This window comes from Mandrillus leucophaeus, unplaced genomic scaffold (assembly GCF_000951045.1).
Source record: "Mandrillus leucophaeus isolate KB7577 unplaced genomic scaffold, Mleu.le_1.0 Scaffold136, whole genome shotgun sequence".
NCBI lineage: Eukaryota > Metazoa > Chordata > Mammalia > Primates > Cercopithecidae > Mandrillus > Mandrillus leucophaeus.
In genome coordinates this window covers 5,610,025-5,615,485 of record NW_012101321.1, presented here as the reverse complement: position 1 = coordinate 5,615,485, position 5,461 = coordinate 5,610,025, and positions in this window count along the sequence as shown.

The following is a 5,461-nucleotide window of genomic DNA, read 5'->3' as shown; positions in this document are numbered from 1 at the left end:
TGCTTATCAGCTTAAGGAGATTTTGGGCTGAGATGATGGGGTTTTCTAAATATACAATCACGTCATCTGCAAACAGGGACAATATGACTTCCTCTTTTCCTAATTGAATAAGAGGGGAAGAATTCTTAAGAGTCTATCACCTGTTAAAGGCCCTCTCAATACTGCCACATTGTGGATTACGTTTCAACGTGAGTTTTGGAGGTGGCAAATATTCAAACCATAGCAGAGGCTTAGCAACTAAGAGCAGTACTAAGGACTAAGGACATAAAGAGTCCATGAAATTTATCCTCAATATACCAATGAGTATTTATCCCGTCTTCATTTATTTTTATTTTTATTTTTATTTTTTGAGATGGAGTTTCACTCTTGTTGCCCAGGCTGAAGTGCAATGGCAGGACCTCGGCTCACCGCAACCTCCACCTCATGGATTCAAGTGATTCTCCTGCCTCAGCCTCCCAAGTAGTTGGGATTACTGGCGCACACCACCACACCCAACTAATTTTGTATTTTCAGTAGAGATGGAGTTTGTCCACGTTAGTCAGGCTGGTCTGAAGCTCCCGACCTCAGATGTCCCAAAGTGCTGGAATTACGGTGTGAACCACTGCGCCTGGCCTATCCCTTCTTTAGTTAAGCCCTTTAAATTCGCAGGGGGTACCTAATGTCAAATATGAGCAGTTTAATTTGTTCAGGGTTAATTATTTATGTAGTTTTGATGACTATGTATTGAAAACAAGTGCTCCTTTTACTTCTGTGTGATTTCAAATACCACTGAAGTAGCCCCTAACTATATAGGGGCTGAAAATTGCCATTACCTAACCCATTGTTTATCTAATCTATAGATAATGGCAATTTTCAGCCCCTATGTAGTTAGATAGATTGCAGTCTGTCCAATTTTATTTTTGTTTTTTACACTTATTGAATTACAAAACCATGTCCATTTTTAAAGCAATGAAATATCTACTCCTTATTTGTGCTTAGTTTTAAAATTAACTGTCACAAATAAAAGAGCAACAGCTTAGACCTTAGGGTAGTTTTCTTCCTAAGAAATTCCTAAATTTCTTAGGAATTCTCAATTCCTAAATTGAGAACCACAGTATAAATTCAGAGAGAAAATTCCACTTTAGATTTGAATACAGCTCCAGGAGCAGATGATTTTCTCTTTGTTACACTCTTTAGAGTTTTTTCTTTTTAAATCTGTCATTACATTCAGATTTTAAATTCAATAAACATACACAATATACATCTCTTTGGAGGTAACCAAAACAGGCATTCCTCTTATTTCACACACACCAAGTAAGCCTACAGTTAATGTTGCTCTGATACTGATAAGAAACTCGTATTTTATGTTAGCAATTTCTACTTTTCTATCTCCCCAGAACATAACAGAATTTTAACTTATTTTCAAAGAACGCCAAAATAGTCTGGGGGAAAAAAAAAAAAAGTCTTATGCTTTTGGCCAGGCGCAGTGGCTCATGCCTGTAGTCCCAGCACTTTGGGAGGCCGAGGTGGGTGGATCACCTGAGGTTGGCAGTTCGAGACCAGCCTGACCAGCATGGAGAAACTCCATCTCTACCTAAAATACAAAATTAGCTGGGCATGGTGGCGCATGCCTGTAATCCCAGCTACTCAGAAGGCTGAGGTAAGAGAATCGCTTGAACCGGGGAGGTGGAGGTTGTAGTGAGCCGAGATCGTGCCATTGCACTCCAGCCTGGGCAACAAGAGCAAAACGCTGTCTCAAAAAGAAAAAAAAAGTCTTAAGCTTTCATAAGCACATAATCAGATCTTCCCATCTTTCATGGGGACTGTTGATTGGTAAATTCTGTTTTACGTTACAAAAGAGCAAAGTGGCTGTGTTCTAATACAGTTCTAGTTTTGCAACAAAAGTCTTGTAAAATTTAAATTATCATTATTAAACGTGGATTTTAAGGGGCAGCCTCCATGCCTTATGACAAAACTAAGTGATAAAATAAAGGAATGTGTTGGTCAATCTTTTTTATTGTATACTTGATACCTTTTATGGTTGCATTTTATTACCTGAAACTTGGGGAAAAAAGACTACAAGCTTGGCTTTTAGGTCATTTCTTCTTCTTCTTTTTTTTTTTTGAGATAGAGTCTTGCTCTGTCACCCAGGCTAGAGTGCCGTGGCGCAATCTCGGCTCACTGCAACCTCTGCCTCCTAGGTTCAAGTGATTCTCCTGCCTCAGCCACCTGAGTAGCTGGGACTACAGGTATGCACCACCATGCCTGGGTAATTTTTTTGTATTTTTAGTAGAGACAGAGTTTCACCATGTTGGCCAAGCTGGTCTGAAACTCCTGACCTTGAGGCGAGGTGATCTGCTCGCCTCGGCTTCCCAAAGTGCTGGGATTACAGGCCTGAGCCACCAAGCCCAGCTGCTTTTAGGTCACTTCTGATAGCCTTGTAGTTCATTCTATTGCTTATGAGCTTTGTATTCTTCTTTTGCGTTTGTTTTACTTTTCAGTGAAAATAAATAAATAGCTCAAGAGGGATCTATGCTTTAGTTATGTAAAGAATAGATTGCAGCAACATGGAATCAGCTGGAGGCCATTATCCTAAGCAAATTAATGCAGAAACAGAAAACCAAATACGGCATGGTCTCACTTATAAGTGGGAGCTAAACATTGAGTACACATGGACACAGAGAGGGGAACAATAGGCACGGGGGTTTACTTGAGCGTGGAGGGTGAAAGGAGGGTGAGGAGCAGAAAACTACCTACCGGGTACTGTGCTCACTACCTGGGTGATGAAATCTTTGTACATCAAACCCCAGCAACATACAGTTTACCTACATAAGAAACCTGCACAGGTACCCCTGAACCTAAAATAAAAGTTAGAAGGAAAAAAAAGAATAAAGAGAGAAGACTTCTTAGACTCCTTAATCATATTATTTTTATTCTCTGGGTAAAGATGGCTGAGGCCTGATGGCCTGATAGACTGATAGACAGTTATGAATTTAGAATTTCTTTTCTTCTTTTGATCACGTCATTCAGCAAGTAACAAGAGACACATAAAACAAAATTCTAAGGACTAAGTTAAGCTTAATATTTAAATTCCAAGAAAACTGAGTTAAAAACTGGTATTAGGCACTGAACAGGACAAATAACTTATTTCTTGTACTTTTAACTGCTTTTTTGAACAGATTAAAACTGATAGGAAGCTCTTGGGAAACTCTTTTCAGTCATCGCAAAAAAATAGCTCAACCTATCCTAATCTGGCAAAGATTTAGAGGGCCTAAATTCCTAAAAGCATTAGGGGATTTTTTTCTTTTCCTTAGTTCCCAAGTATGCTGTATAAGAGTAATTTTTGTGGCTAGGCACGGTGGCTCACGCCGAGGCAGGCAGAGCACCTGAGGTCAGGAATTTGAGACAAACCTGGCCAACATGGTGAAACCCCATATCTACTAAAAATACAAAAATTAGCCAGGCATGGTGGCGCATGCCTGTAGTCTCACCTACTCAGGAGGCTGAGGCAGGAGAATCGCTTGAACCCAGGAGGCGGGGGTCACAGTGAGCAGAGATTGCACCATTGCACTCCAGCATGGGCGACAGAGTGAGGCTTGGTCTCAAAAAAAAAAAAAAAAAAAGAATGATTTTTATTACACTAAATTCAGAGTTAAAACATCTTTTTATTCATTTAATATACTCTGTGAGTGCATTCGCAGCCTGTAAAAGGGATGGTTGCTTAAGCTGACACTGCAGAGCATTGCAAGAAGTGTTGATTAAAATCTGCACATTTGCTCTGAGTTTGTGAATTCCAAGCAGGTTGGCTAATAGCAAGTAGTGGCTTTTCCACAGCTACTTAGCCCTGGATCATGGCCACCTGTGTGTCATTCCTATGCAATGACTGTTGTTAATATTCTGGTGCATATCCTTGAAGTCTTTTCCTTTCATCATATATATTTTTTAATTTGCAAAGTTGATCTCATAGCCTTACTTGCTATTTTATAATTTTTTTCACTAACAACATGTGATTGATTTTTTAAAAACTATGTTCAACCTTGTAAGATTATTCATCATCTGGCCTAGCTATAACATAATTTATTAGTTTCCTGTTATTGGACACTTAGGCTCTTTTAAATTTTTGCCTACTGTAAATATTGTTGTGATTCACATCCTTGAACTTAAATCTTTGGGTACAGCCTGATTATGTTCTACAGACAAGTTTCTTGAAGTAATGTTACTGAGTCAAATGGCAAATATTTTAAAATAATGACCTATACCACGTTAGCACCACAAGATAATCACTGGAAACAATTTGTTGCATATTTTTGCTCTGTTTTGAAAAATTAATGTGTATGTACACAACTGTAAGTTTATATAACCTTTTATTTATTTATTTATTTATTTATTTATTTTGAAACTGAGTCTCGCCCTATTGCCCAGGTTGGAGTGCAGTGATAGCAATCTGGGCTCATCACAGCCTCTGCCTCCCAGGTTCAAGTGATTCCCCTGCTTCAGCCTCCTGAGTAGCTGGGATTACAGGTATGTGCCACCACATACAGCTAATTTTTGTATTTTTAATAGAGATGAAGTTTCACCATGTTGGCCAGGCTGGTCTCAAATCCCTGACCTCAAATGACCTCAAGTGATCTCCCCACCTCGGCCTCCCAAAGTGCTGGGATTACAGGAGTGAGTCATCATGCCTGACCAGTTTATATAACTTTTTTTTTTTTTTTGAGATGGAGTTTCACTCTTGTTGCCCAGGCTGGCATGCAGTGGTACAATCTCGGCTCACTGCAACCTTCACCTCCCTGGTTCACATGATTCTTCTGCCCCAGCCTCCCAAGTAGCTAGGATTACAGGCGCATCCCACCATGCCCAGCTAATTTTTGTATTTTTAGTACAGACTGGGTTTCACCATTTTGACCAGGCTGGTCTTGAACTTCTGACTTCAGGTGATCCACCCACTTCAGCCTCCCAAAGTGCTGGGATTATAAGCATGAGCCACTGTGCCTGGCCAACTTTTTATTTGTATCATTTATTTATTTATCTGGAGATAGAGTCTTGCTGTGTTGCCCAGTCTCTAGTGCAGTGGCAGGATCTTGGCTCACTGCAACCTCTACCTCCTGGGTTCAAGAGATTCTCCTGCCTCAGCCTCCCGAGTAGCTGAGATTATAGGTGCATGCCACCACACCCAGCTAATTTTTCTATATTTAGTAGAGACGGGGTTTCATTATGTTGGCCAGACTGGTCTCAAACTCCTGACCTCAAGTGATCTACCCGCCTCGGCTTCCCAAAGTGCTGGGATTACAGATGTGAGCCACCATGACCAGCCTATATAACTTTTTTAAAAAGTTGTTGTGTTATGTATGGGGGGCTGTATTGAAGGTTTTTAAGCAGAGGAATGACATGATCTGATTTTCATTTTGGAAGAATCATTCTGGCTGCTATGCTTCAAATAGACTGCAGAGAGCAAAGATAGAAGAAAAGATAAAAGCAGGGA